The sequence below is a fragment of the Otolemur garnettii genome, unplaced genomic scaffold (assembly GCF_000181295.1).
Source record: "Otolemur garnettii isolate 467f Iridium unplaced genomic scaffold, OtoGar3 scaffold00115, whole genome shotgun sequence".
Lineage (NCBI taxonomy): Eukaryota > Metazoa > Chordata > Mammalia > Primates > Galagidae > Otolemur > Otolemur garnettii.
In genome coordinates this window covers 3263855-3271038 of record NW_003852510.1, presented here as the reverse complement: position 1 = coordinate 3271038, position 7184 = coordinate 3263855, and the positions used below count along the sequence as shown (strand labels likewise).

Sequence of the window (7184 nt, the reverse complement as noted above, 5' to 3'; positions counted from 1 at the left end):
AAAAAAAAAAAAAAAAGAAAGAGCATAGAAGAGGCATTAAAGTTCAATCACTCAGATGCAGTCACAGCTATTCACATATGAATGGATTAAAGCAGCAGCTGTTTATTCGATTTTTCACAAATAAAACAGAAATTTGAGAGCTTAGTGAGGAAAAGAGGTGATTTTTATAGCCCTTTTCAAAAAGAATAAACTTGATTTCCTTTTTTTTTTGCAGACAGAGTCTCAAGCTGTGGCCCTCAGTAGAGTGATGTGGCAACACAGCTCACAGCAACCTCAAACTCTTGGGCTTAAGTGATTCTCTTGCCTCAGCCTCCCAAGTAGCTGGGACTATAGGCGCCTGCCACAACTCCCAGAGATTTTTTTGTTGCAGTTGTCATTGTTGTTTAGCAGGTCCAGGCTGGGTTTGAACGCACCAGCCCCGGTGTATGTGCCAGCACCCTACCCACTGAGCTATGGGTGCCGCCTGATTTCCTCCTTTCTTTCTTTCTTTTTTTTTTTTTTGAGACAGTGTCTCACTAAGTTTACCAGGATGGTCAGAACTCCTGCGCTTAACGGAGCCTCCGCCTCCCAAGTAGGGGAGATTTTACGTGTAGGCATGCACTACAGTGTCTAACTTGATTTCTTCTCTTGACATTCAGTGTTGATCCTTCCTTTACCAGGAAATTTCCAAGTTTCAAATTGACCTCCTTCCTCTCTCCAAAATAAAATGCTTCTGGACCGTGTTTCATTTGTCTACACATCCCTAGCCTGCACTGGACCACCCAGAAGGGTACAAACAAGAAAGTGATAAATGACTGACATACTGAATATTAAATGTCCCGTCCTGAGGCTATGTTGACTCGTTTCCATACTAAGTCCACATTTCTCTGCTATGTATATTTCACTCATTAAAATTTATAAAAAGGTTTATATCTATCATTTTATCTGAAATTTAAAATTTTTTTAAATTAAAAATTTAATTGACAAATTGACAAATAAAAATTGCATATATTTATGGTATACCACAAGATGTTTTGAAATATTATACACTGTGGAATGGCTAAATCAAGGTAATTAATATTACCTCACATATTTAAATTTTTTTTGTAGTGAGAACATTTAAAATCTACTTGCAACGATTTTTTTTTTTTTTTTTTGAGACAGAGCCTCAAGCTGTTGCCCTGGGTAGAGTGCTGCCGCATCACAGCTCACAGCAACCTCCAACTCCTGGGCTCAAGCGAGTCTCCTGCTTCTGCCTCCCAAGTAGCTGAGACTACAGGCGCCGGCCACACACCCGGCTATTTTTTGGTTGCAGCCGTCATTGTTTGGTGGGCCTGGGCTGGATTTGAACCCACTACCTTAGGTGTATGTGGCTGGTGCCTTAGCCACTTGAGCCACAGGCACCAAGCCGGTTTTCCTATTATTGTTAGTTCTTTCATAGCAATTTATTTACTGCTTCCCCCCTCCCCATTAGATAGTAAAGCTCTTTTTGTTATAAGAGTTTATCTTGGCTCGGCGCCTATAGCTCAACCGGCTAAGGCGCCAGCCACGTACACCTAAGGTGGCGGGTTCGAATCCCCAGCCCGGACCCGCCAAACAACAATGACGGCTGCAACCAAAAAATAGCTGGGCGTTGTGGCGGGCACCTGTGGTCCCAGCTACTTGGGAGGTGGAGGCAGGAGACTCGCTTGAGCCCAGGAGTTGGAGGTTGCTGTGAGCTGTAATGCCACGGCACTCTGCCCAGGGGGACAGCTTGAGGCTCTTTCTCAAAAAAAAAAAAAAAAAAAAGAGTTTATCTTTTTTTAAGTCCTTATTCGTTCACTGTACTTTCCCTTGTATGTTACTTGTCTTATCTTGTCCCCTTCCCTACCTTACTATAAATTCCTCCAGGACAAGGACTGTCACACATTTCAATTCCCATAGCACAACACTTAGCCCATAGGAGGTGCTTGGTATATTTTTTAATTAATGAGTGAACATTCGTTAAAGTCAATTGAGTTGAGAGATACTAATCTGTACTGAATTACACTAACCACACACAGGGGAATCTTCTACTCCATATGACAACTATATGATGTTCTTAGCTTAGGGACATAATATCTTTAGCTAGATTTATAAAAGGCTAAATATTACTATAAGACATTAAAATAATAATAATAATCAACCCAAGTAAATTTGAAAAGTTCATGGTTTGTTGGTCTGCTTTTTGTTATTTCAGTATTTTAAAATTTTACCTACTAATTTATTGCTTTATAATTTCTCTTTTACCTGAAACAGTGAATATTCTGTTTTTAGTGTATGCGGTCAGACAATTAAGTTCATGAACTCATTCTGGAAAAAGTGCTACATACTTCATCACTATGGTCACCTTTGAAGTACTCCCCTTGGCCATTTGGTGACCATAATGAAATTCAGCAATGAGGTATATGGCAAGTTTTCTAGGATGAGTTCAAGAACTTAATTGTTCAACCTCCTGTACATTATCTCTGATCATCTGGTTCACAGTTATAAGTGACTAGCTACTAATTCAGTTATGAAAACAGGACTTTCACTAGTACAAAGAGGAGATATAATAGCCTTTGTTAAGGGTTTCATATGTAATGGTGGATAGTAGAACCTTGAAAACCAAGATTTCAGACCTGTTACAAATGACTGAAATGCAATGTGAATGTTTTCTAGAAACATTTTTTTCTTTTTTAGAGATAGGGTTTCTCCATGTTGCTAGGCTGGACTCTAACTCTGGGGTTCAGGTGATCCTCATGCCTCTGCCTCCTGACTAGCTGGGACTCAAGGTCCTTGCCATCGCACTCCACTCCCCAAAACAGCACAGCACTTTATTACATAAAGGGATGTTGGCAGACAATGGGTTAAGCAGGTGCCATGAGAAGGAAGGAGGAAGGCTATTTACTCTGGTTACTCTCTCCCATAGACTTGATTTTACAGTTTGGCTTTCACTATTCACCCATAATACTTAGTTACAAATTTGCCAGGGTGACTCAGCAGGTGAGTGCCTAATGACAGGGATGAACAACTTTTCTGACAGGGGGATTTAAACCAAAGATTATCCATTACATTATTTGGGGATGAATATTATATTTTCTTAGCTTCCTATCCAATCCATGTTAGACTCCATATGGGGAGGCTGTCAGAAACTTAATACTAGGAGAACAAAAGAACAGTTAACCCCCTTATAACACATATTACAGATGAGAAAATGTAGGCCCTGGAAGCTTGCCACACATTCAAATCACAGAACCAGTCAGCAGCAAATTAAAACTCAAATCCAATCACCTTGCCTCCAATTTCTGTCATTCTCCCTTTGCTCTTCATTTTGTGCAGACCAGGCCAGTAACTCGTGTGATCTGGGGATTCTGGGAATGGCTCCATTCACCAGACAGTAGATTTCTTATTTGCTCTAGGGTCTGCCATGTTTTGAAACAGCTTTAGGAGGCAAACATCTTACAATGCACAAGACAGTCCCCATAACAAGCATTACCCAGCGCCAATGTCAGCAGTACCAAGGCTGAGAAACTGTGAGCTAGGAAAAAAAAAATCATTGAGGTGGTAGAAGAAACTTCTCGAATTATTATTTACTTTATGTTGTTAAGAACCTAAAAAAGAAAATAACCTTATTTCGCACTAATCTCATTTCCTTTTGGGGTATGACTAAAATTTTCTAGGATCCTAGAGGCTTAATCTGGCTTTCATCAGGCATTTCACAAATTCTCATGGTATCTCTGTGGAGGAATATGTGTCAGAAGACAGGTCAGTTGGGTGGATTTGCAGCAGGCTGGAAATCTGTATTCAAAGTCTACTGAGAAAATTTTGATGGCAGGAGGAATAGGTCTCAACCATAGAGTTATCCTGAGATCTGTCTTGTTAAACGCTTGGGTAGAATGGTGATCATATTTGAGAATGATTTAATTTTTTTTTTTTTTTTTTTGTGGTTTTTGGCCAGGGCTGGGTTTGAACCCGCCACCTCCGGTATATGGGGCCGGCGCGCTACTCCTTGAGTCACAGGCACCGCCCATATTTGAGAATGATTTAAAGACTCTGGGAAGTGTAGGGATCTAAAAAGATCTTGAGCACCTGGTACAATGGTTTGCTTAGTTCAAGGTAGCACGGTTCACCAGGAACACCGACAGCCCTTCCAGTGTCCAGAGGAGAATGTGGAAGGACTTGAAAATAAGGACCTGGGGACATTAAAATTGAAGATAGAAAAATAGCGCGACGAAATGACGAAAATATGAGAAGTGACATAGAGAAGGCTATGAGGGAGGACTGTCTAGGTACAATGTGCCCCTTGGGGAAACTAAAATCAATAAATAGGCTGATGTAATGGGCAGATTTTGTTTAAAGCTGGGGTAGGGTGCCTCGGCAGGGGGAGTTCTTGCTTACTGTCAAAACAGAGACAGCACGAGGGCTTTTATTACGTGTTGAGGCAAATTTGCTGGTATTTGTACTTAGAATGTAGTTGTATCTGCTCTGAATCTCTCCCCCCGCCCCGGGAATCTCGCTGTCACAGCCCCCTCCCTCGGTCCTCCCTGTTCCGAGGGCAGCAGGTGCACGTCTTTGCCCTGGATGTGGGTTGGCCTGTGTAACTCTGTTCGGGAGAGTTTTGTGAAACAGCTGCACCCCTTGGCAGCCTTCCTTTCTGGCTTTCAGAACTCGGCTAGGTTTGGGGGGTCTTTTGCGGGACATTATGCACATCCAGGTGTTTAATTATGCTGTAGTTATTATTATTATTTTTTAAAACAAAGCTTGTATGATGAACTTGACAGGACCTGAAGAGTCGCTTCAAGATGACTCGGATTTTCCTCAGGAGTTGTCATCCAGGGACAGAAAAGCCAAGGACTGTAGAACGTTACGCCTCAGAGCAACCTCTCGTACCTCAACGCCAGAGCGCGCCTCTCCAGTGCGGGAGAGCCCGGAGCAGTTCGCACCCTACACTTGGAGGCGCGGGAGTGCGCGCAACCGGCCGCTCGGGAGCCGCGGACAGGACCAATGAGCGGGCACTCTTTTCGCGCCGGCTCGGGATTGGGCGAACCGTGCCAGGCTCTCAGCCTAGCGGTGGGCGGAGCGCGCCGGGGACGGACTAGGATAGGCGCGCCCGCTGCGCCAGAGTCTCGGGGGCGCGTGCGCGGTCTCGCGGCGGCCGCAGGGGCCGGTCTCGCGCGGTCTAGAGGTGGAGTTGCTGGCGGCGGTGGCGGCGGTGACGGCGGCGACGGAGGAGGCTGGCGGTGGGGCGGGGGCGGGGACTAGGGATCCTGAGGTGTGGGATCGGGAGTTTCTGGATTCTTTATCCGGTATTTTAAGGGCCGCCGGAGGGCTGTCGTTTGTGCCGTGTTTAGGAGCGGCCGGGGCAGGAGCATCGGCAGCGCAGAGGCGCGGAGGTGAGACGCGGACTGGCGGCGGCTGGGTTGTGCAGATCTTAATCAACAGGTCCCCGGGAGCGCGGCGGGGGAGGGGCGGCCGGGCTCGCCCCCTCCCCCATGCGCCGCGCGCTCGGGCCCGGGTGAGGGTACGCCGGCTGCCCCGTGCGCCGCCCCAGGCACCCGGAGCCGCGGCCTTGGAGGGTGCGAGCCCAACCTTTGTCCCTCGGAGAAACGCTGCCTGCTCTGCGCCCGCTCCCCGTGCTTGGTGGGGGACGCACCTAGGCGCGGGCTACAGCCGGCCCGGACGCACTTGCGGGGGGCACGGCAGGGAGTCAGCTGCCTTCTGCGCCCCAGCCGGAGGTCGCTACTGCGGCGACTCCCCCCCAGTCGCGTCGGGGAAATCGGCGAGGGAAGACTTTCCTTTAGAAGACGGAATGTAGTCGGCGTTCCTCTGCCTGACTCAGCTCCTGGTATTCTGCAGCTCAGTGCGTCCTTTAAACAAACAGTTCCTGTTTCCTTGTGACCACTTTTAAAGAAAAGCATGATTTCATTAATGGTTTCTGATAATTTAAGATTGCAATTTGAACTTTGAAACCTGTAAATTGTCATTAGCTCAGTTTTATGAAAGGCGCTTTAAAGGCTCTTTGTAGAAAATTATGTAACTTACTAATAATAATAACTCACCTTCTGTTGATTGATATAAACTAACGTGAACAGAATTTAGGTTTCAGTGGAAAGGGTTTTTTTTGGCAGTTTTACGCTGAAATTTAAATCTGATATCTAGAAAGTTTTTGGTAGAGTATATAGTGTGTTTTTTGTCTGTGCTCGTTTAGAGTTTTAAGAATTTAGATTTGGAAAGTCTGTAGAACAAGAATTTGGCAATTTTGATTTGACTGACAAGATTAAAGGTGTTACTATTTCTGATTTTTAAAAAGCAATACAGTGTTTTAATGGTAGTATCCCAATCATGCCTTTGGATTATACTAGGAGTTAATAACCATGCTGCGGTAGGAGCAGATGATGTGTTGGTTATTGGTGTCCTTGAAGTATAACTCTTGGTGGCAATGAAAATGATTAAAAAAGAAAATGATTAGAAAAGTTTAATTATGAACAACTAGATCTCCCTGGTGGTGACATATTCCAAGTCCAAAGAGAGAGTCTATCTTTGTCCTCAGGACTAGAGTACAGTGCACTGAAACCTCAAACTCCTGGGCTCAGGCAGATCTCCTAGTTCAGCTTCCTCAGTAGCTAAGACTCCAGGTGCGTTCGTTCCACCATGCCCTGCTAATTTTTATTTATTTATTTATTTTGAGACAGAGTTTCACTCTGGCACCTTGGATAGAGTGCTATAATGTCATATCTCACAGCAGCCTAAAACTCTTGGGCTCAAGAGACCCTCTTGCCTCAGCCTCCCTAGTAGCTGGGACAACAGGCGCTCTCCATAACAGCTGGCTAATTTTTTTTAGAGACGGGGTCTTACTGTTGCTCAGGCTGGGCTTGAACTCCTGAGCTCAAGCAATTCACCTGCCTGGGCCTCTCAGAGTCTTTAGGATTACAGGCGTGAGTCACTGCACCTGGTGGCCCTGCTAACTTTTTAATTTTTTTGTAGAGTGAGGGTTTTGCTGTGTTGCCCAGGTTGGTCTCAAATTCCTGGCCTCAACCAGTCCTTCCACTTTAGCCTCTCAAAGTGCTGGTGAGCCACTTCACTATTAAAAGTTTTTTTTTTTGTTTGTTTGAGACAGAGCCTCAAGCTGTCCCCCTGGGTAGAGTGCTGTGGCATCACAGCTCACAGCAACCTCCAACTCCTGGGCTCAAGCGAGTCTCCTGCCT

General features: G+C 45.3%; 1 protein-coding gene across 1 annotated transcript in view; it reads left to right on the top strand.

Annotated features, from left to right (window-relative positions):
* The first annotated feature begins 5139 nt into the window (after window positions 1-5139).
* MPP5 (membrane palmitoylated protein 5) overlaps window positions 5140-7184 on the top strand; it is a 106332-nt gene continuing 104287 nt past the window's right edge. The window contains exon 1 of the mRNA XM_003797385.3: window positions 5140-5372. The gene's annotated coding sequence lies outside the window, so the exon portion shown is untranslated. The remainder of the gene's footprint in view (window positions 5373-7184) is intronic.